This window comes from Heptranchias perlo, chromosome X (assembly GCF_035084215.1).
Source record: "Heptranchias perlo isolate sHepPer1 chromosome X, sHepPer1.hap1, whole genome shotgun sequence".
Classification (NCBI taxonomy): domain Eukaryota; kingdom Metazoa; phylum Chordata; class Chondrichthyes; order Hexanchiformes; family Hexanchidae; genus Heptranchias; species Heptranchias perlo.
The window spans coordinates 18,685,232-18,711,806 of NC_090370.1; the positions used below are offsets into that span (position 1 = coordinate 18,685,232).

General features: G+C 51.1%; 1 long non-coding RNA gene across 1 annotated transcript in view; it reads right to left on the reverse strand.

Annotated features, from left to right (window-relative positions):
- Window positions 1–21,162, reverse strand: part of LOC137307004 (uncharacterized) — a 67,997-nt gene extending 46,835 nt beyond the window's left edge. Inside the window, exon 1 of the long non-coding RNA XR_010958983.1 lies at window positions 21,047–21,162. This is a non-coding gene — a long non-coding RNA (uncharacterized lncRNA). The remainder of the gene's footprint in view (window positions 1–21,046) is intronic.
- Between the last annotated feature and the right edge of the window lie 5,413 nt (window positions 21,163–26,575).

Consider the following 26,575-nt stretch of genomic DNA (forward strand, 5'->3'; position numbering starts at 1 on the left):
ATATCACGATATCACTACATCATTGTATCACAACATCACTATATCACTATATCACTACATCACTATATCACAACATCACTATATCACAACATCACTCTATCACTATATCACTACATCATTATATCATTATATCACTATATCACTATATCACTATATCACTATATCACTACATCATTGTATCACAACATCACTATATCACTATATCACTACATCATTATATCACTACATCACTACATCACTATATCACTACATCACTATATCACAACATCACTATATCACAACATCACTATATCACTATATCACAACATCACTATATCACAACATCACTATATCACTATATCACTATATCACTATATCACTACATCATTATATCACTACATCACTATATCACTACATCACAACATCAGTATATCACTACATCACAACATCAGTATATCACAACATCACTATATCACAACATCACTATATCACTATATCACTACATCACTATATCACTATATCACTATATCACTACATCACTATATCACTATATCACTACATCACTATATCACTATATCACTATATCACTACATCACTATATCACTATATCACTACATCACTATATCACTATATCACTATATCACTACATCACTATATCACTATATCACTATATCACTATATCACTATATCACTACATCACTATATCACTATATCACTATATCACTACATCACTATATCACTATATCACAACATCATTATATCACTACATCATTATATCACTACATCACTATATCACTATATCATTGTATCACTATATCACAACATCACAATATCACTATATCACAACATCATTATATCACTACATCACTACATCACTATTTCACTATATCACCACATCACTATATCATTACATCATTATATCACTGCATCATTACATCATTACATCACTTCATCATTACTTCAGTACATCATGACAACAATATATAATTATATCACTAAATCATGATTTTACATCACAGCATGATTACATCATCACATCATTACACCAATGAGTTATTGTATCATTGCATCATTACATCACTAATTCATTACATCGTGACATTATGATATCAATACATCATAACATCATTACATCATTGTATCCCAACATCACTACTTCATTACATCATGACATCACTACTTCATGACATCACTAAATCATTACGTCATTACATTATGACATCATCACATCACAACTTCATTACATCATTACATCACAGCACCATTACATTATTACATCATTACATCACAGCATCACTGCATTGTTACATCATGACATAATTACATCACTACATCATTACATCACAACATCACTACATCGTTACATCATTACATCATTATATCACTACATAATTACATCACATCACGACATCATTATATCACGACATCATTGCATCATTAATTCACCACATCACTGCACACTGAACTCACACCTGGCACACAATGAAATCACACCTGGTCCATAATGAACTCAAACACTGGTCTGCATTGAACTCACACCTGGTCTGCACTGAACTCAAACACTGGTCCACATTGAACTCACACCTGGTCTACTTAAACTCACACCTGGTCTACTTAAACTCACAACTGGTCGACACTGAACTCACACCTGGTCTACATTGAACTCACACCTGGTCTGCACTGAACTCACACCTGGTCCACATTTAACTCACATCTGGTCTACACTGAACACACACCTGGAATACACTGAACTCACAATTGGTTTACACTGAACTCACACCTGGTCGACACTGAACTCAAACACTGGTCCACATTAAACTCACAACTGGTCCACACTGAACTCATTTCTGGTTCACATTGAACTTAAACACTGGTCTACATTGAACTCACACCAAGTCTACACTGAACTCACATCTGGTTCACACTGAACCCACACCTGGTCTACATTGAACTCAAACACTGGTCTACACTGAACTCAGCTCCTGGTCTACACTGAACTCAAACATTTGTCTACATTAAACTCACAACTGGTCTACATTAAACTCACCTCCTGGTCGACACTGAACTCACACCTGGTCTACACTGAACTCACATCTGGTTCACACTGAACCCACACCTGGTTGACAATGAACTCAAACACTGGTCAACATTGAACTCACACCAGGTCTACACTGAACACACATCTGGTTGAGACTGAACCCACACCTGGTCTACACTGAACTCAAACATTGGTCTACATTAAACTCACAACTGGTCTATATTAAACTCAGCTCCTGGTCGACAATGAACTCACACCTGGTCTACACTGAACTCAAACACTGGTCGACACTGAACTCACACCTGGTCTACTCTAAACTCACCTCCTGGTCTACACTAAACTCACACCTGGTCGACACTGAACTCATACCCTGGTCTACATTGAACTCACACCTGGTCAACACTGAACTCACACCTGGTCTAATCTGAACTCACCTCCTGGTCTACAATGAACTCACATTTGGTCTACACTAAACTCACACCTGGTCTACTCTGAACTCACCTCCTGGTCTACTCTGAACTCACATTTGGTCCACACTGAACTCACACCAGATCTGCACTGAACTCACACCTGGTCTACTCTGAACTCACCTCCTGGTCAAGACTGAACTCACACCTGGTCAACACTGAACTCACCTCCTGGTCTACTCTGAACTCACATTTGGTCTACACTGAACTCACACCTGGTCGACACTGAACTCACACCTGGTCTACACTGAACTCACACCTGGTCTACTCTGAACTCACCTCCTGGTCCACAGTGAACTCACATTTGGTCTACACTAAACTCATACCTGGTCTACACTGAACTCATACCCTGGTCTACATTGAACTCACACCTGGTCTACATTGAACTCACAACTGGTCTACACTGAACTCACACCTGGTCTACATTGAACTCACACCTGGTCTACACTGAACTCACACCTGATCTGCACTGAACTCACACCTGGTCTACTCTGAACTCACCTCCTGGTCTACACTGAACTCACACCTGGTCTACACTGAACTCACACCTGGTCTACACTGAATTCATACCCTGGTCTACATTGAACTCACACCTGGTCTACATTGAACTCACACCTGGTCTACACTGAACTCACACCTGGTCTACACTGAACTCACACCTGGTCTACTCTGAACTCACCTCCTGGTCTACACTGAACTCACACCTGGTCTACACTGAACTCACACCTGGTCTACACTGAATTCATACCCTGGTCTACACTGAACTCACATTTGGTCTACACTAAACTCACACCTGGTCTACACTGAACTCATACCCTGGTCTACATTGAACTCACACCTGGTCAACACTGAACCCACACCTGATCTACATTGAACTCACACCTGGTCTACATTGAACTCACACCTGGTCTACACTGAACTCACACCTGGTTTACATTGAACCCACACCTGATCTACATTGAACTCAAACACTGGTCTACACTGAACTCACACCCTGGTCTACACTGAACTCACACCTGGTCTACACTGAACTCACACCTGGTCTACTCTGAACTCACCTCCTGGTCTACTCTGAACTCACATTTGGTCTGCACTGAATTCATACCATGGTCTACATTGAACTCACACCTGGTCGACATTGAACTCACACCTGGTCTACATTGAACTCACATTTGGTGTACACTGAACTCACAACTGGTCGACACTGAACTCGCACCTGGTCAACACTGAACTCACAACTGGTCAACACTGAACCCACACCTGATCTACACTGAACTCACACCTGGTCTACACTGAACTCACACCTGGTCTGCACTGAATTCATACCATGGTCTACATTGAACTCACACCTAGTCTACATTGAACTCACACCTGGTCGACAATGAACTCACATTTGGTGTACACTGAACTCACAACTGGTCGACACTGAACTCGCACCTGGTCAACACTGAACCCACACCTGATCTACATTGAACTCACACCTGGTCCACACTGAACTCACATCTGGTCCACACTGAACTCACACCTGGTCTACACGGAACCCACACCTGGTTTACATTGAACCCACACCTGATCTACACTGAACTCACACCTGGTCTACTCTGAACTCACCTCCTGGTCTACACTGAACTCACATTTGGTCTACACTAAACTCACACCTGGTCTACACTGAACTCATACCCTGGTCTACATTGAACTCACACCTGGTCAACACTGAACCCACACCTGATCTACATTGAACTCACAAACTGGTCCACACTAAACTCACACCTGGTCTACACTGAACTCACACCCTGGTCCACATTGAACTCGCACCTGGTCCACACTGAACTCACACCTGGTCGACACTGAACTCACACCTGATCTACATTGAACCCACATCTGATTCACACTGAACTCACACCTGATCTACATTCAACTCACACCTGGTCTACATTGAACTCACACCTGGTCTACACTGAACTCACATCTGGTTCACACTGAACTCGCACCTGGTCGACACGGAACCCACACCTGGTCTACATTGAACTCACACCTGGTCTACACTGAACTCACATCTGGTTCACACTGAACTCACACCTGGTCTACACGGAACTCACACTTGGTCGACACTGAACTCACATCAGGTTCACACTGAACTCACACCTGGTCTACACGGAACCGACACCTGGTCTACATTGAACTCATACCTGGTCTAAACTGAACTCACACCTGGTTCACACTGAACTCACACCTGGTCTACATTGAACTCACACCAGGTCTACACTGAACTCAAACACTGGTTTACATTAAACTCACCTCCTGGTCGACACTGAACTCACACCTGGTCTACTCTGAACTCACACCTGATCTGCACTGAACTCACACCTGGTCGACTCTGAACTCACACCTGGTCTACTCTGAACTCACACCTGATCTGCACTGAACTCACACCTGGTCTACACTGAACTCACACCTGGTCTACTCTGAACTCACCTCATGGTCTACACTGAACTCACACCTGATCTGCACTGAACTCACACCTGGTCTACTCTGAACTCACCTCCTGGTCTACACTGAACTCACATTTGGTCTGCACTGAACTCACACCTGGTCTACACTGAACTCACACCTGGTCTACATTGAACTCACACCTGGTCAACACTGAACCCACACCTGATCTACATTGAACTCACACCTGGTCTACACTGAACTCACATCTGGTCCACACTGAACTCACACCTGGTCTACACGGAACCCACACCTGGTCTACATTGAACTCACACCTGGTCTACACTGAACTCACACCTGGTTTACATTGAACCCACACCTGATCTACACTGAACTCACACCTGGTCTACACTGAACTCACCTCCTGGTCTACACTGAACTCACACCTGGTCTACACTGAACTCACACCTGGTCTACTCTGAACTCACTTCCTGGTCTACACTGAACTCACACCTGGTCTACACTGAACTCACACCTGGTCTACTCTGAACTCACCTCCTGGTCTACAGTGAACTCACATTTGGTCTACACTAAACTCACACCTGGTCTACACTGAACTCATACCCTGGTCTACATTGAACTCACACCTGGTCTACATTGAACTCACACCTGGTCTACACTGAACTCACACCTGGTCTACATTGAACTCACACCTGGTCTACACTGAACTCACACCTGATCTGCACTGAACTCAAACCTGGTCCACTCTGAACTCACCTCCTGGTCCACACTGAACTCACACCTGGTCTACACTGAACTCACACCTGGTCTACACTGAATTCATACCCTGGTCTACATTGAACTCCCACCTGGTCTACATTGAACTCACACCTGGTCTACACTGAACTCACACCTGGTCTACACTGAACTCACACCTTGTCTACTCTGAACTCACCTCCTGGTCTACACTGAACTCACACCTGGTCTACAATGAACTCACACCTGGTCTACACTGAATTCATACCCTGGTCTACATTGAACTCACACCTGGTCTACACTGAACTCACACCTGGTCCACACTGAACTCACACCTGGTCTGCACTGAACTCACCTCCTGGTCTACAATGAACTCACATTTGGTCTACACTAAACTCACACCTGGTCTACACTGAACTCATACCCTGGTCTACATTGAACTCACCCCTGGTCAACACTGAACCCACACCTGATCTACATTGAACTCACACCTGGTCTACATTGAACTCACACCTGGTCCACACTGAACTCACACCTGGTTTACATTGAACCCACACCTGATCTACATTGAACTCAAACACTGGTCTACACTGAACTCACACCCTGGTCTACACTGAACTCACACCTGGTCTACACTGAACTCACACCTGGTCTACTCTGAACTCACCTCCTGGTCTACTCTGAACTCACATTTGGTCTGCACTGAACCCACACCTGGTCTACACTGAATTCATACCATGGTCTACATTGAACTCACACCTGGTCGACATTGAACTCACACCTGGTCTACATTGAACTCACATTTGGTGTACACTGAACTCACAACTGGTCGACACTGAACTCGCACCTGGTCAACACTGAACTCACAACTGGTCGACTCTGAACTCGCACCTGGTCAACACTGAACCCACACCTGATCTACACTGAACTCACACCTGGTCTACACTGAACTCACACCTGGTCTGCACTGAATTCATACCATGGTCTACATTGAACTCACACCTAGTCTACATTGAACTCACACCTGGTCGACAATGAACTCACATTTGGTGTACACTGAACTCACAACTGGTCGACACTGAACTCGCACCTGGTCAACACTGAACCCACATCTGGTCCACACTGAACTCACACCTGGTCGACACGGAACCCACACCTGGTTTACATTGAACCCACACCTGATCTACACTGAACTCACACCTGGTCTACTCTGAACTCACCTCCTGGTCAACACTGAACTCACATTTGGTCTACATTGAACTCACACCTGGTCAACACTGAACCCACACCTGATCTACATTGAACTCAAACACTGGTCTACACTAAACTCACACCTGGTCTACACTGAACTCATACCCTGGTCCACATTGAACTCACACCTGGTCCACACTGAACTCACACCTGGTCGACACTGAACTCACACCTGATCTACATTGAACCCACATCTGATTCACACTGAACTCACACCTGGTCCACACTGATCCCACACCTGATCTACATTCAACTCACACCTGGTCTACATTGAACTCACACCTGGTCTACACTGAACTCACATCTGGTTCACACTGAACTCGCACCTGGTCGACACGGAACCCACACCTGGTCTACATTGAACTCACACCTGGTCTACACTGGACTCACATCTGGTTCACACTGAACTCGCACCTGGTCGACACGGAACCCACACCTGGTCTACATTGAACTCACACCTGGTCTACACTGAACTCACATCTGGTTCACACTGAACTCACACCTGGTCTACACGGAACTCACACTTGGTCGACACTGAACTCACATCAGGTTCACACTGAACTCACACCTGGTCTACACGGAACCGACACCTGGTCTACATTGAACTCATACCTGGTCTAAACTGAACTCACACCTGGTTCACACTGAACTCACACCTGGTCTACATTGAACTCACACCAGGTCTACACTGAACTCAAACACTGGTTTACATTAAACTCACCTCCTGGTCGACACTGAACTCACACCTGGTTTACTCTGAACTCACACCTGATCTGCACTGAACTCACACCTGGTCTACTCTGAACTCACACCTGGTCCACTCTGAACTCACACCTGATCTGCACTGAACTCACACCTGGTCTACACTGAACTCACCTCCTGGTCTACACTGAACTCACACCTGATCTGCACTGAACTCACACCTGGTCTACTCTGAACTCACCTCCTGGTCTACACTGAACTCACATTTGGTCTGCACTGAACTCACACCTGGTCTACACTGAACTCACACCTGGTCTACATTGAACTCACACCTGGTCAACACTGAACCCACACCTGATCTACATTGAACTCACACCTGGTCTACACTGAACTCACATCTGGTCCACACTGAACTCACACCTGGTCTACACGGAACCCACACCTGGTCTACATTGAACTCACACCTGGTCTACACTGAACTCACACCTGGTTTACATTGAACCCACACCTGATCTACACTGAACTAACACCTGGCATACTCTGAACTCACCTCCTGGTCTACATTGAACTCACACCTGGTCAAAACTGAACTCACACCTGGTTTACACTGAACTCACATTTGGTCTACACTAAACTCACACCTGGTCTACACTGAACTCATACCCTGGTCTACATTGAACTCACACCTGGTCAACACAGAACCCACACCTGATCTACATTGAACTCACACCCTGGTCTACTCTAAACTCACCTCCTGATCTACACTGAACTCACATCTGGTTCACACTGAACTCACACCTGGTCTACACGGAACTCACACTTGGTCGACACTGAACTCACATCAGGTTCACACTGAACTCACACCTGGTCTACACGGAACCGACACCTGGTCTACATTGAACTCATACCTGGTCTAAACTGAACTCACACCTGGTTCACACTGAACTCACACCTGGTCTACATTGAACTCACACCAGGTCTACACTGAACTCAAACACTGGTTTACATGAAACTCACCTCCTGGTCGACACTGAACTCACACCTGGTCTACTCTGAACTCACACCTGATCTGCACTGAACTCACACCTGGTCTACTCTGAACTCACACCTGGTCTACTCTGAACTCACACCTGATCTGCACTGAACTCACACCTGGTCTACACTGAACTCACACCTGGTCTACTCTGAACTCACCTCCTGGTCTACACTGAACTCACACCTGATCTGCACTGAACTCACACCTGGTCTACTCTGAACTCACCTCCTGGTCTACACTGAACTCACATTTGGTCTGCACTGAACTCACACCTGGTCTACACTGAACTCACACCTGGTCTACATTGAACTCACACCTGGTCAACACTGAACCCACACCTGATCTACATTGAACTCACACCTGGTCTACACTGAACTCACATCTGGTCCACACTGAACTCACACCTGGTCGACACGGAACCCACACCTGGTCTACATTGAACTCACACCTGGTCTACACTGAACTCACACCTGGTTTACATTGAACCCACACCTGATCTACACTGAACTAACACCTGGCATACTCTGAACTCACCTCCTGGTCTACATTGAACTCACACCTGGTCAAATCTGAACTCACACCTGGTTTACACTGAACTCACATTTGGTCTACACTAAACTCACACCTGGTCTACACTGAACTCATACCCTGGTCTACATTGAACTCACACCTGGTCAACACAGAACCCACACCTGATCTACATTGAACTCACACCCTGGTCTACTCTAAACTCACCTCCTGATCTACACTGAGCTCACACCTGATCTGCACTGAACTCACACCTGCTCTACTCTGAATTCACCTCCTGGTCTACACTGAACTCACACCTGGTCAACACTGAACCTACACCTGATCTACATTGAACTCAAACACTGGTCTACACTGAACTCACACCTGGTCTGCATTGAACTCACACCTGATCAACACTGAACCCACACCTGATCTACATTGAACTCACACCTGGTCTACTCTAAACTCACCTCCTGGTCTACACTGAACTCATACCCTGGTCTACATTGAACTCACACCTGGTCCACACTGAACTCACACCTGGTCTACACTGAACTCACACCTGATCGACATTGAACTCACACCTGGTCTACATTGAACTCACACCTGGTCTACACTGAACTCACATCTGGTTTACATTGAACCCACACCTGATCTACACTGAACTCACATCTGGTTCACACTGAACTCACACCTGGTCTACACTGAACTCACACCTGGTCTACACTGAACTCACACCTGGTCTACACTGAACTCACACCTGGTCTACACTGAACTCACACTTGGTCGACACTGAACTCACAACTGGTTCACACTGAACTCACACCTGGTCTACACGGAACCGACACCTGGTCTACATTGAACTCATACCTGGTCTAAACTGAACTCACACCTGGTTTACACTGAACTCACACCTGGTCTACATTGAACTCACACCAGGTCTACACTGAACTCAAACACTGGTTTACATTAAACTCACTTCCTGGTCGACACTGAACTCACACCTGGTCTACACTGAACTCACCTCCTGGTCTACTCTGAACTCACATTTGGTCTACACTGAACTCACACCTGGTCCACACTGAACTCACACCTGGTCTACTCTGAACTCACCTCCTGGTCTCCTCTGAACTCACATTTGGTCGACACTAAACTCACACCTGGTCTGCACTGAACTCATACCCTGGTCTAGATTGAACTCACACCTGGTCAAGACTGAACCCACACCTGATCTACATTGAACTCAAACACTGGTCTACACTAAACTCACACCTGGTCTACACTGAACTCACACCCTGGTCCACATTGAACTCACACCTGGTCCACACTGAACTCACACCTGGTCTGCACTGAACTCATACCCTGGTCTACATTGAACTCACACCTGGTCAAGACTGAACCCACACCTGATCTACATTGAACTCAAACACTGGTCCGCACTGAAGACACACCTGGTCTACTCTAAACTCACCTCCTGGTCTACACTGAACTCATACCCTGGTCGACATTGAACTCACACCTGGTCCACACTGAACTCACACCTGATCGACATTGAACTCACACCTGATCGACATTGAACTCACACCTGGTCTACATTGAACTCACACCTGGTCCACACCGAACTCACATCTGGTTCACACTGAACTCACACCTGGTCTACACTGAACTCACACTTGGTCGACACTGAACTCACATCTGGTTCACACTGAACTCACACCTGGTCTACACGGAACAGACACCTGGTCTACATTGAACTCATACCTGGTCTAAACTGAACTCACTCCTGGTTTACACTGAACTCACACCTGGTCTACATTGAACTCACACCAGGTCTACACTGAAATCAAACACTGGTTTACATTAAACTCACCTCCTGGTCGACACTGAACTCACACCTGGTCAACACTGAACTCACCTCCTGGTCGACACTGAACTCACATTTGGTCTGCACTGAACTCACACCTGGTCTGCACTGAACTCACACCTGATCTTCACTGAACTCACACCTGGTCTACTCTGAACTCACCTCCTGGTCTACTCTGAACTCACCTCCTGGTCTGCACTGAACTCACACCTGATCTGCACTGAACTCACACCTGGTCTACACTGAACTCACACCTGGTCTACACTGAACTCACCTCCTGGTCTGCACTGAACTCACACCTGGTCTACACTGAACTCACACCTGGTCTACTCTGAACTCACCTCCTGGTCTACTCTGAACTCACATTTGGTCTGCACTGAACTCACACCTGGTCTACACTGAACTCACACCTGGTCTACACTGAACTCACCTCCTGGTCTGCACTGAACTCACACCTGGTCTACACTGAACTCACACCTGGTCTACTCTGAACTCACCTCCTGGTCTACACTGAACTCACATTTGGTCTACACTGAACTCACACCTGGTCTACACTGAACTCACACCTGGTCAACACTGAACCCACACCTGGTCTACACTGAACTCACATCTGGTCCACACTGAACTCACACCTGGTCTACACGGAACCCACACCTGGTCTACATTGAACTCACACCTGGTCTACACTGAACTCACACCTGGTTTACATTGAACCCACACCTGATCTACACTGAACTAACACCTGGCATACTCTGAACTCACCTCCTGGTCTACATTGAACTCACACCTGGTCAACACTGAACTCACACCTGGTTTACGCTGAACTCACATTTGGTCTGCACTAAACTCACACCTGGTCTACACTGAACTCATACCCTGGTCTACACTGAACTCACACCTGGTCAACACTGAACCCACACCTGATCTACATTGAATTCACACCCTGGTCTACTCTAAACTCACCTCCTGGTCTACACTGAACTCACACCTGATCTGCACTGAACTCACACCTGCTCTACTCTGAACTCACCTCCTGGTCTACACTGAACTCACATTTGGTCTACACTGAACTCACATCTGGTCTACAATGAACTCACACCTGGTCTCCACTGAATTCATACCCTGGTCTACATTTAACTCACACCTGGTCGACATTGAACTCACACCTGGTCTACACTGAACTCACACCTGGTCTACACTGAACCTACACATGGTCTACACTGAACTCACACCTGGTCTACACTGAACTTACACTTGGTCGACACTGAACTCACAACTGGTTCACACTGAACTCACACCTGGTCTACACGGAACCGACACCTGGTCTACATTGAACTCATACCTGGTCTAAACTGAACTCACACCTGGTTTACACTGAACTCACACCTGGTCTACATTGAACTCACACCAGGTCTACACTGAACTCAAACACTGGTTTACATTAAACTCACTTCCTGGTCGACACTGAACTCACACCTGGTCTACACTGAACTCACCTCCTGGTCTACTCTGAACTCACATTTGGTCTACACTGAACTCACACCTGGTCTACACTGAACTCACACCTGGTCAACACTGAACCCACACCTGATCTACATTGAACTCACACCTGGTCTACACTGAACTCACACCTGATCTTCACTGAACTCACACCTGGTCTACTCTGAACTCACCTCCTGGTCTACTCTGAACTCACCTCCTGGTCTGCACTGAACTCACACCTGATCTGCACTGAACTCACACCTGGTCTACACTGAACTCACACCTGGTCTACACTGAACTCACCTCCTGGTCTGCACTGAACTCACACCTGGTCTACACTGAACTCACACCTGGTCTACTCTGAACTCACCTCCTGGTCTACTCTGAACTCACATTTGGTCTGCACTGAACTCACACCTGGTCTACTCTGAACTCACCTCCTGGTCTACACTGAACTCACATTTGGTCTACACTGAACTCACACCTGGTCTACACTGAACTCACACCTGGTCTACATTGAACTCACACCTGGTCAACACTGAACCCACACCTGGTCTACACTGAACTCACATCTGGTCCACACTGAACTCACACCTGGTCTACACGGAACCCACACCTGGTCTACATTGAACTCACACCTGGTCTACACTGAACTCACACCTGGTTTACATTGAACCCACACCTGATCTACACTGAACTAACACCTGGCATACTCTGAACTCACCTCCTGGTCTACATTGAACTCACACCTGGTCAACACTGAACTCACACCTGGTTTACGCTGAACTCACATTTAGTCTGCACTAAACTCACACCTGGTCTACACTGAACTCATACCCTGGTCTACATTGAACTCACACCTGGTCATTACTGAACCCACACCTGATCTACATTGAATTCACACCCTGGTCTACTCTAAACTCACCTCCTGGTCTACACTGAACTCACACCTGATCTGCACTGAACTCACACCTGCTCTACTCTGAACTCACCTCCTGGTCTACACTGAACTCACATTTGGTCCACACTGAACTCACACCTGGTCTACAATGAACTCACACCTGGTCTCCACTGAATTCATACCCTGGTCTACATTTAACTCACACCTGGTCGACATTGAACTCACACCTGGTCTACACTGAACTCACACCTGGTCTACACTGAACCTACACATGGTCTACACTGAACTCACACCTGGTCTACACTGAACTTACACTTGGTCGACACTGAACTCACAACTGGTTCACACTGAACTCACACCTGGTCTACACGGAACCGACACCTGGTCTACATTGAACTCATACCTGGTCTAAACTGAACTCACACCTGGTTTACACTGAACTCACACCTGGTCTACATTGAACTCACACCAGGTCTACACTGAACTCAAACACTGGTTTACATTAAACTCACTTCCTGGTCGACACTGAACTCACACCTGGTCTACACTGAACTCACCTCCTGGTCTACTCTGAACTTACATTTGGTCTACACTGAACTCACATCTGGTCCACACTGAACTCACACCTGTTCTACACGGAACCCACACCTGGTCTACATTGAACTCACACCTGGTCTACACTGAACTCACAACTGGTTTACATTGAACCCACACCTGATCTACACTGAACTAACACCTGGCATACTCTGAACTCACCTCCTGGTCTATATTGAACTCACACCTGGTCAACACTGAACTCACACCTGGTTTACACTGAACTCACATTTGGTCTACACTAAACTCACACCTGGTCTGCACTGAACTCATACCCTGGTCTACATTGAACTCACACCTGGTCAACACTGAACCCACACCTGATCTACATTGAACTCACACCTGGTCTACACTGAACTCACCTCCTGGTCTACTCTGAACTCACATTTGGTCTACACTGAACTCACACCTGGTCTACTCTGAACTCACCTCCTGGTCTACTCTGAACTCACATTTGGTCTACACTGAACTCACACCTGATCTGCACTGAACTCACACCTGGTCTACACTGAATTCATACCCTGGTCTACATTTAACTCACACCTGGTCGACATTGAACTCACACCTGGTCTACACTGAACTCACACCCGGTCTACACTGAACTCACACCTGGTCTACACTGAACTCACACCTGGTCTACACTGAACTCACCTCCTGGTCTACACTGAACTCACACCTGGTCTACACTGAACCTACACCTGGTCTACTCTGAACTCACACCTGGTCTACATTGAACTCACACCTGGTCCACACTGAACCCACACCTGATCTACATTGAACTCACACCTGGTCTACACTGAACTCACATCTGGTCCACACTGAACTCACACCTGGTCTACTCTGAACCCACACCTGCTCTACATTGAACTCACACCTGATCAACACTGAACTCACACCTGGTCGACTCTCAACTCACCTCCTGGTCTACACTGAACTCACATTTGGTCTACACTGAACTCACATTTGGTCTACACTGAACTCATACCCTGGTCTACATTGAACTCACACCTGGTCAACACTGAACTCATACCCTGGTCTACACTGAACTCACACCTGGTCTACACTGAACTCACCTCCTGGTCGACACTGAACTCACATTTGGCCTACACTAAACTCACACCTGTTCTACACTGAACTCATACCCTGGTCTACATTGAACTCACACCTGGTCAACACTGAACTCATACCCTGGTCTACACTGAACTCACACCTGGTCTACTCTGAACTCACCTCCTGGTCTACACTGAACTCACCTCTGGTCCACACTGAACTCACACCTGGTTCTCACTGAACTCAAACACTGGTCGACACTGAACTCACACCTGGTCTACACTGAACTCAAACACTGGTCGACACTGAACTCACACCTGGTCTACATTAAACTCACCTCCTGGTCGACACTAAACTGACACCTGGTCTACACTGAACTCAAACACTGGTCTACACTGAACTCAAACATTGGTCTACATTAAACTCACCTCCTGGTCGACACTGAACTCACACCTGGTCTACACTGAACTCACCTCTTGGTCTACAATGAACTCACATTTGGTTTACACTGAACTCACACCTGGTCTACACTGAACTCACACCTGGTCTACTCTGAACTCACACCTGGTCTACTCTGAACTCACCTCCTGCTCTACACTGAACTTACACCCTAGTCTACACTGAACTCACACCTGGTCTACAGTGAATTCACCTTCTGGTCTATACTGAACTCACACCTGGTCTACATTGCACTCACACCTGGTCTACACTGAACTCACACCTGGTCTACACTGAACTCACACCTGGTCTACACTGAACTCACCTCCTGGTCTACACTGAACTCACATTTGGTCTACACTAAACTCACACCTGTTCTACACTGAACTCATACCCTGGTCTACATTGAACTCACACCTGGTCCACACTGAACCCACACCTGATCTACACTAAACTCACACCTGGTCTACACTGAACTCACATCTGGTCCACACTGAACTCACACCTGATCAACACTGAACTCACACCTGGTCTACACTGAACTCACACCTGGTCTACACTGAACTCACATCTGGTCTACACTGAACTCACACCTGGTCTACACTGAACTCACACCTGGTCTACACTGAACTCACCTCCTGGTCTACACTGAACTCACATTTGGCCTACAATAAACTCACACCTGTTCTACACTGAACTCATACCCTGGTCTACATTGAACTCACAACTGGTCTACACTGAACTCACACCTGGTTCTCACTGAACTCATACCCTGGTCTACACTGAACTCACACCTGGTCTACACTGAACTCACCTCTGGTTCTCACTGAACTCAAACACTGGTCGACACTGAACTCACACCTGGTCTGCACTGAACTCACATTTGGTCTGCACTGAACTCACACCTGATCTGCACTGAACTCACACCTGGTCTACACTGAACTCACACCCTAGTCTACACTGAACTCACACCTGGTTCTCACTGAACTCAAACACTGGTCGACACTGAACTCACACCTGGTCTGCACTGAACTCACATTTGGTCTGCACTGAACTCACACCTGATCTGCACTGAACTCACACCTGGTCTACACTGAACTCACACCCTAGTCTACACTGAACTCACACCTGGTTCTCACTGAACTCAAACACTGGTCGACACTGAACTCACACCTGGTCTGCACTGAACTCAAACATTGGTCTACATTAAACTCACAACTGGTCTACATTAAACTCACCTCCTGGTCGACACTGAACTGACACCTGGTCTACACTGAACTCAAACACTGGTCTACACTGAACTCACACCCTGGTCTACACTGAACTCACACCTGGTCTATACTGAACTCACACCCTAGTCTACACTGAACTCACACCTGGTCTACATTAAACTCACCTCCTGGTCTACTCTGAACTCACCTCCTGGTCTACACTGAACTCACACCTGGTCTACACTGAACTCACACCTGGTCTATACTGAACTCACACCCTAGTCGACATTGCACTCACACCTGGTCTACACTGAACTCACACCTGGTCTATACTGAACCCACACCTGGTCCACATTGAACTCACACCTGGTCTACACTGATCTCAGACCTGGTCCACACTGAACTCACATCTGGCACACACTGAACTCAAACACTGGTCTACATTAAACTCACAACTGGTCTACACTGAACTCACACCTGGTCGACAGTGAACTCACACCTGTTCTACAGTGAATTCACCTGCTGGTTTACAGTGAAACACACCCGAGTCTACACTGAACTCACACCTGATCTACACTGAACTCACAACTAGTCTACACTGAATTCACACCTGGTCTACAGTGAATTCACCTCCTGGTTTACAGTGAAACACACCATAGTCTACACTGAACTCACACCTGGTCTACACTGAACTCACACCTGGTCTGCAGTGAATTCACCTCCTGGTCTATAATGAACTCACACCTGGTCTACATTGAACTCACACCTGACATACATTGTACTCACACCTGACATACATTGTACTCACACCTGACATACATTGTACTCACACCTGAGGACACCGTCCAAACTGTCTTCTACATTGAATTCACACTCTGGTTCACTAATGCCCTTCAGGGAAGGAAACCTGCCGTCCTTACCCGGTCTGGCCTATATGTGACTCCAGACCCACAGCAATGTGGTTGATTCTTAATTGCCCTCTGAAATGGCCTCACAAGCCACTCAGTTGTAAAATCTCGCTACGAAAAGTCATAATAAGAATAAAACAGGACGAACCACCCGGCATCAGACCACTAGGCACCGGACACGACAACGGCAAAAAAACACCAAGCCCAGTCGACCCTGCAAGGTCCTCCTTACTAACATCTGGGGACTTGTGCCAAAATTGGGAGAGCTGTCCCACAGACTCGTCAAGCAACAGCCTGACATAGCCATACTCACAGAATCATACCTTTCAGCCAATGTCCCAGATTCTTCCATCACCATCCCTGGGTATGTCCTGTCCCACCGGCAGGACAGACCCACCAGAGGTGGCAGTACAGTGATATACAGTCAGGAGGGAGTGGTCCTGGGAGTCCTCAACATTGACTCTGGACCCCATGAAATCTCATGGCATCAGGTCAAACATGGGCAAGGAAACCTGCTGATTACCACCTACCTCCCTCCCTCAGCTGATGAATCAGTCCTCCTCCATGTTGAGCACCACTTGGAGGAAGCACTGAGGGTAGCAAGGGCACAGAATGTACTCTGGGTGGGGGACTTCAATGTCCATCACCAAGAGTGGCTCGGCAGCACCACTACTGACCGAGCTGGCCGAGTCCTGAAGGACATAGCTGCTAGACTGGGCCTGCGGCAGGTGGTGAGCGAACCAACACGAGGGAGAAACCTACTTGACCTCATCCTCACCAATCTACCTGTCGCAAATGCATCTGTCCATGACAGTATTGGTAGGAGTGACCACCGCACAGTCCTCGTGGAGATGAAATCCCGTCTTCGCACTGAGGATACCATCCAACGTGTTGTGTGGCACTACCACCGTGCTAAATGGGATAGATTCAGAACAGATCTAGCAGCTCAAAACTAGATGAGCAGCAGCAGAATTGTATTCCAGCACAATCTGTAACCTCATGGCCCGGCATATTCCTCACTCTACCATTACCAAAAAGCTAGGGGATCAACCCTGGTTCAATGAGGAGTGTAGAAGAGCATGCCAGGAGCAGCACCAGGCGTACCTAAAAATGAGGAGCCAACCTGGTGATGCTACCATACAGGACTACGTGCATGCTAAACAGCGGAAGCAACATGCTATAGACAGAACTAAGTGATTCCACAACCAATAGATCAGATCAAAGCTCTGCAGTCCTGCCACATCCAGTCGTGAATGGTGGTGGACAATTAAACAACTAACGGGAGGAGGAGGCTCTGTAAACATCCCCATCCTCAATGATGGCGGAGTCCAGCACGTGAGTGCAAAAGACAAGGCTGAAGCGTTTGCAACCACCTTCAGCCAGAAGTGCCGAGTGGATGATCCATCTCGGCCTCCACCCGATATCCCCACCATCACAGAAGCCAGTCTTCAGCCAATTCGATTCACTCCACGTGATATCAAGAAACGGCTGAGTGCACTGGATACAACAAAGACTATGGGCCCCGACAACATCCCAGCTGTAGTGCTGAAGACTTGTGCTCCAGAACTAGCTGTGCCTCTAGCCAAACTGTTCCAGTACAGCTACAACACTGGCATCTACCCGACAATGTGGAAAATTGCCCAGGTATGTCCTGATCACAAAAAGCAGGACAAATCCAATCCGGCCAATTACCGCCCCATCAGTCTACTCTCAATCATCAGCAAAGTGATGGAAGGTGTCGTCGACAGTGCTATCAAGCGGCACTTACTCACCAATAACCTGCTCACCGATGCTCAGTTTGGGTTCCGCCAGGACCACTCTGCTCCAGACCTCATTACAGCCTTGGTCCAAACATGGACAAAAGAGCTGAATTCCAGAGGTGAGGTGAGAGTGACTGCCCTTGACATCAAGGCAGCATTTGACCGAGTGTGACACCAAGGAGCCCTAGTAAAATTGAAGTCAATGGGAATCAGGGGGAAAACTCTCCAGTGGCTGGAGTCATACCGAGCACAAAGGAAGATGGTAGTGGTTGTTGGAGACCAATCATCTCAGCCCCAGGGCATTACTGCAGGAGTTCCTCAGGGCAGTGTCCTAGGCCCAACCATCTTCAGCTGCTTCATCAATGACCTTCCCTCCATCATAAGGTCAGAAATGGGGATGTTTGCTGATGACTGCACAGTGTTCAGTTCCATTCACAACCCCTCAGATAATGAAGCAGTCCGAGCCCGCATGCAGCAAGACCTGGACAACATCCAGGCTTGGGCTCATAAGTGGCAAGTAACATTCGTGCCAGATAAGTGCCAGGCAATGACCATCTCCAACAAGAGAGAGTCTAACCACCTCCCCTTGACATTCAACGGCATTACCATCGCCGAATCCCCCACCATCAACATCCTGGGGGTCACCATTGACCAGAAACTTAACTGGACCAACCATATAAATACTGTGGCTACGAGAGCAGGTCAGAGGCTGGGTATTCTGCAGCGAGTGACTCACCTCCTGACTCCCCAAAGCCTTTCCACCATCTACAAGGCACAAGTCAGGAGTGTGATGGAATACTCTCCACTTGTCTGGATGGGTGCAGCTCCAACAACACTCAAGAAGCTCGACACCATCCAGGACAAAGCAGCCCGCTTGATTGGCACCCCATCCACCACCCTAAACATTCACTCTCTCCACCACCGGCGCACTGTGGCTGCAGTGTGTACCATCCACAGGATGCACTGCAGCAACTCGCCAAGGCTTCTTCGACAGCTCCTCCCAAACCCCCGACCTCTACCACCTAGAAGGACAAGGGCAGCAGGCGCATGGGAACAACACCACCTGCACGTTCCCCTCCAAGTCACACACCATCCCGACTTGGAAATATATCGCCGTTCCTTCATCGTCACTGGGTCAAAATCCTGGAACTCCCTTCCTAGCAGCACTGTGGGAGAACCGTCACCACACGGACTGCAGCGGTTCAAGAAGGCGGCTCACCACCACCTTCTCAAGGGCAATTAGGGATGGGCAATAAATGCTGACCTTGCCAGCGATGCCCACATCCCATGAATTTAAAAAAAAACTCATACCTGGCCTATATTGAACTCCCACCTGATCGACAGTGAACTCACATCTGGCATACACTGAGCTCACATCTGGTCAACACTGAACTCACATCTGGTCTACATTGAACTCGCACCTGGTCAACACTGAACTCACACCTGTTGTACATGGAACTCGCACTCGAGTCTACACTGAATCACATCTGGACTGCACTGAACTGACATCTGGTGTGTGGCGAACTCACATCTGGTCGACACTGAACTCACATCTGGTCTGCACTGAACTCACACCTGGTCCACATTGAACTCACAAGGAGGAGACCGGGTATCTTTCAGTGACTCGATGACACAGAAGAGCCATTGTCCCAGTCTGTATCTGAAGCACCTGATTGTGGGCGAACTCAACGTTTATGCATTTGTATCGATCCTTGTGGATGTGATCTCCTGGTCAAGTCTCCTTTCTCCTCGTGAGTGTTCCCCTGCTGTGAGAGGTACGGAGATTCCTTCGACCCACAGTGCCGTTTGGAAGCTGTGTGATGTCAGGGAATACGGGGGACTCTGGGATCAGTGGATGATTGGCCGTTGAGAGGCAGGAAATCCTGTCTCCTGTCCACGTTTCTCCTGCTTTATCAGAACTTCCTGTGACAAACTGTTTACAGGCAGCCAGTTATTAATCCAATTAGCTGCTGCCGCAGCCAAAAGAAATAAAAAATTAGCGATGCAAATTTTCTGGCCGAGGATGAGAGGCAGTTGATTCTGATCCATTGACTGAAGTCCATGCCAAGTGGCTGTGCCAGTAGGAAACTGCTGAATAGTTCAGATCTCCACCGTCAGCAATTAAACTCCAGCTCCCGCGTCAAACATCTGTCTCAGAGAGCCCTGGCTGCAGATTGAGTTTAACCCTGTCACTCCTGGGTCTGCCACAATGGCACTAACTGATGTGGTACTGAGCTAGCCAAACTAGCAAGGCCCCAGGCTCATCCCCCGGTCTGTGTAGAGGGTACCTGATTTCAGGTGTGGTGATGGTGGGGTCTCTCAGTTAGCCCGAGTGTGCGCGGTACGGAGACTGTGAGAGGGAGGGTGCGGGGATCATGAGGGGGAGCATGAGGGGGAGCGTATGGGGTAGCATGATGGGGAGTGTGAGGGGTAGCATGAGGGGGGAGTGTGAGGGGTAGCGTGAGGGGAGAGTGAGGGGGAGTGTGAGGGGAGCATGAGGGGGAGCATGAGGGGAGCATGAGGGGGGAGCATGAGGGGAAGCGTGAGGGGAGAGTGAGGGGGAGTGTGAGGGGAGCATGAGGGGGAGAATGAGGGGGAGCATGAGGGGAGCATGGGGAGTGTGAGGGGGAGCATGAGGGGAGTGTGAGAGGTAGCGTGATGGGGAGCGTGATGGGGAGCATGATTGGGAGAGTGAGGGCAGCGTGAGGGGGAGAGTGAGGGGGAGAGTGAGGGGAGCGTGATGGGGAGCGCGAGGGGGAGCGTGAGGGGAGAGTGAGGGGGAGCGTGAGGGGGAGAGTGAGGGGGAGCGTGAGGGGGAGAGTGAGGGGAGCGTGAGGGGGAGAGTGAGGGGGAGCGTGAGGGGGAGCGTGAGGGGGAGCGTGAGGGGGAGCGTGAGGGGGAGAGTGAGGGGAGCGTGAGGGGGAGAGTGAGGGGAGCGTGAGGGGGGAGAGTGAGGGGAGCGTGAGGGGGAGCGTGAGGTGGAGAGTGAGGGGAGCGTGAGGGGGAGAGTTTGGGGGAGAGTGAGGGGGAGCGTGAGGGGGAGAGTGAGGGGAGCGTGAGGTGGAGAGTGAGGGGAGCGTGAGGGGGAGAGTTTGGGGGAGAGTGAGGGGAGCGTGTGGGGAGCGTGAGGTGGGAGAGTGAGGGGAGCGTGTGGGGAGTGTGAGGGGGAGAGTGAGGGGAGCGTGAGGGGGAGAGTGAGGGGAGCGTGAGGGGGAGAGTGAGGGGAGCGTGAGGTGGAGAGTGAGGGGAGCGTGAGGGGGAGAGTTTGGGGGAGAGTGAGGGGAGCGTGTGGGGAGCGTGAGGTGGAGAGTGAGGGGAGCGTGTGGGGAGTGTGAGGGGGGAGAGTGAGGGAGCGTGAGGGGGAGAGTGAGGGGAGCGTGAGGGGGAGAGTGAGGGGGAGAGTGAGGGGAGCGTGAGGGGAGCGTGAGGGGGAGCGTGAGGGGGAGCGTGAGGGAGCGTGAGGGGGAGAGTGAGGGGGAGAGTGAGGGGAACGTGTGGGGAGCGTGAGGGGGAGAGTGAGGGGGAGCGTGAGGGGGAGCGTGAGGGGGAGAGTGATGGGGAGCGTGAGGGGGAGCGTGAGGGGGAGCGTGAGGGGAACGTGTGGGGAGCGTGAGGGGGAGAGTGAGGGGAGCGTGAGGGGGAGCGTGAGGGGGGAGAGTGATGGGGAGCGTGAGGGGAGCGTGAGGGGGAGCGTGAGGGGGAACGTGTGGGGAGCGTGAGGGGGAGAGTGAGGGGGAGAGTGAGGGGGAGAGTGAGGGGGAGAGTGAGGGGAGCGTGAGGGGGAGCGTGTGGGGAGCGTGAGTGGGAGAGTGAGGGGAGCGTGAGGGGGAGCGTGTGGGGAGCGTGAGGGGGAGAGTGAGGGGAGCGTGAGGGGGAGCGTGAGGGGGAGCGTGAGGGGGAGAGTTTGGGGGGGGAGAGTGAGGGGAGCGTGAGGGGGAGAGTGAGGGGAGCGTGAGGTGGAGAGTGAGGGGAGCGTGAGGGGGAGAGTTTGGGGGAGAGTGAGGGGAGCGTGTGGGGAGAGTGAGGGGGAGCGTGAGGGGGAGCGTGAGGGGGAGAGTGAGGGGGAGCGTGAGGGGGAGCGTGAGGGGGAGAGTGAGGGGGAGCGTGAGGGGGAGAGTGAGGGGGAGCGTGAGGGGGAGAGTGAGGGGGAGCGTGAGGGGAGCGTGAGGGGGAGCGTGAGGGGAGCGTTAGGGGGAGCGTGAGGGGAGCGTGAGGGGGAGAGTGAGGGGAGCGTGTGGGGAGCGTGAGGGGGAGCGTGAGAGGGAGAGTGAGGGGGAGAGTGAGGGGGAGCGTGAGGGGGAGCGTGAGAGGGAGCGTGAGAGGGAGCGTGAGGGGGAGCGTGAGAGGGAGCGTGAGGGGGAGAGTGAGGGGGAGAGTGAGGGGGAGCGTGAGGGGGAGAGTGAGAGGGAGCGTGAGGGGGAGCGTGAGAGGGAGCGTGAGAGGGAGAGTGAGGGGGAGAGTGAGGGGGAGAGTGAGGGGGAGCGTGAGGGGGAGCGTGAGAGGGAGCGTGAGAGGGAGCGTGAGGGGGAGCGTGAGAGGGAGCGTGAGGGGGAGAGTGAGGGGGAGAGTGAGGGGGGAGAGTGAGGGGGAGCGTGAGGGGAGCGTGAGAGGGAGCGTGAGAGGGAGCGTGAGGGGGAGCGTGAGGGGGAGCGTGAGAGGGAGAGTGAGGGGGAGAGTGAGGGGGAGCGTGAGGGGGAGAGTGAGGGGGAGAGTGAGGGGAGAGTGAGGGGAACGTGTGGGAGAGTGAGGGGAGAGTGAGGGGGAGAGTGAGGGGGAGAGTGAGGGGGAGCGTGAGAGGGAGCGTGAGAGGGAGAGTGAGGGGGAGAGTGAGGGAGAGTGAGGGAGCGTGAGGGGAGCGTGAGAGGGAGAGTGAGGGGGAGAGTGAGGGGGAGCGTGAGGGGGAGCGTGAGAGGGAGCGTGAGAGGGAGCGTGAGGGGAGCGTGAGGGGGAGAGTGAGGGGAGAGTGAGGGGAGAGTGAGGGGAGCGTGAGGGGGAGCGTGAGAGGAGAGTGAGGGGGAGAGTGAGGGGGAGCGTGAGGGGGAGCGTGAGAGGGAGCGTGAGGGGAGAGTGAGGGGAGCGTGAGGGGAGAGTGAGGGGAGCGTGAGGGGGAGCGTGAGGGTGAGCGTGAGGGGGAGAGTGAGAGGGAGCGTGAGAGGGAGAGTGAGGGTGAGAGTGAGGGGGAGAGTGAGGGGGAGCGTGAGAGGGAGCGTGAGAGGGAGCGTGAGGGGGAGAGTGAGAGGGGAGCGTGAGAGGGAGAGTGAGGGTGAGAGTGAGGGGGAGCGTGAGGGGGAGAGTGAGGGGGAGCGTGAGAGGGAGCGTGAGGGGGAGCGTGAGAGGGAGCGTGAGAGGGAGCGTGAGAGGGAGAGTGAGGGGGAGCGTGAGGGGGAGCGTGAGGGGAGCGTGAGGGGGAGAGTGAGAGGGAGCGTGAGGGTGAGAGTGAGGGGGAGCGTGAGGGGGAGAGTGAGGGGAGCGTGAGAGGGAGCGTGAGAGGGAGAGTGAGGGGAGAGAGTGAGGGGGAGAGTGAGAGGGGAGCGTGAGAGGGAGCGTGAGGGTGAGAGTGAGGGGGAGAGTGAGGGGGGGAGTGAGGGGGAGCGTGAGAGGGAGCGTGAGAGGGAGAGTGAGGGGGAGAGTGAGGGGAGAGTGAGAGGGAGCGTGAGAGGGGGAGCGTGAGAGGGAGCGTGAGGGGGAGAGTGAGGGGGAGCGTGAGGGGGAGCGTGAGGGGAGAGTGAGGGGGAGAGTGAGGGGGAGAGTGAGAGGGAGCGTGAGGGGAGCGTGAGAGGGAGCGTGAGGGGGAGAGTGAGGGGGAGAGTGAGGGGGAGCGTGAGAGGGAGCGTGAGGGGAGAGTGAGGGGAGAGTGAGGGGAGAGTGAGGGGAGAGTGAGGGGGAGCGTGAGAGGGAGCGTGAGAGGGAGAGTGAGGGGAGAGTGAGGGGGAGAGTGAGGGAGCGTGAGAGGGAGCGTGAGGGTGAGAGTGAGGGGAGAGTGAGGGGAGAGTGAGGGGGAGCGTGAGAGGGAGCGTGAGAGGGAGAGTGAGGGGGGAGAGTGAGGGGGAGAGTGAGGGGAGAGTGAGGGGGAGAGTGAGGGGGAGCGTGAGAGGGAGCGTGAGAGGGAGAGTGAGGGGAGAGTGAGGGGGAGAGTGAGAGGGAGCGTGAGAGGGAGCGTGAGGGTGAGAGTGAGGGGGAGAGTGAGGGGGAGAGTGAGGGGGAGAGTGAGGGGGAGAGTGAGGGGGAGAGTGAGGGGGAGCGTGAGAGGGAGCGTGAGAGGGAGAGTGAGGGGAGAGTGAGGGGAGAGTGAGAGGGAGCGTGAGAGGGAGCGTGAGGGTGAGAGTGAGGGGGAGAGTGAGGGGGAGAGTGAGGGGGAGCGTGAGAGGGAGCGTGAGAGGGAGAGTGAGGGGAGAGTGAGGGGGAGAGTGAGAGGGAGCGTGAGGGGGAGCGTGAGAGGGAGCGTGAGGGGGAGCGTGAGGGGAGAGTGAGGGGGAGCGTGAGGGGGAGAGTGAGGGGGAGCGTGAGAGGGAGCGTGAGGGGGAGAGTGAGGGGGAGAGTGAGAGGGAGCGTGAGGGGGAGCGTGAGAGGGAGCGTGAGGGGGAGAGTGAGGGGGAGAGTGAGGGGGAGAGTGAGGGGGAGAGTGAGGGGGAGCGTGAGAGGGAGCGTGAGAGGGAGAGTGAGGGGGGAGAGTGAGGGGGAGCGTGAGGGGGAGAGTGAGGGGGAGAGTGAGGGGGAGAGTGAGGGGGAGAGTGAGGGGGAGAGTGAGGGGGAGAGTGAGGGGGAGCGTGAGAGGGAGCGTGAGAGGGAGAGTGAGGGGGAGAGTGAGGGGGAGAGTGAGAGGGAGCGTGAGGGGAGCGTGAGAGGGAGCGTGAGGGGGAGAGTGAGGGGGAGAGTGAGGGGGAGCGTGAGAGGGAGCGTGAGGGGGAGAGTGAGGGGGAGCGTGAGGGGGAGCGTGAGGGGAGCGTGAGGGGGAGAGTGAGGGGGAGCGTGAGGGGGAGCGTGAGTGGGAGCGTGAGGGGGAGCGTGAGGGGGAGCGTGAGGGGGAGCGTGAGGGAGAGTGAGGAGTGAGGGGGAGCGTGAGGGGAGCGTGAGGGGGAGAGTGAGGGGAGGAGTGAGGGGGAGAGTGAGGGGGAGAGTGAGGGGAGCGTGAGGGGAGCGTGAGGGGGAGCGTGAGAGGGAGCGTGAGGGGGAGAGTGAGGGGGAGCGTGAGGGGGAG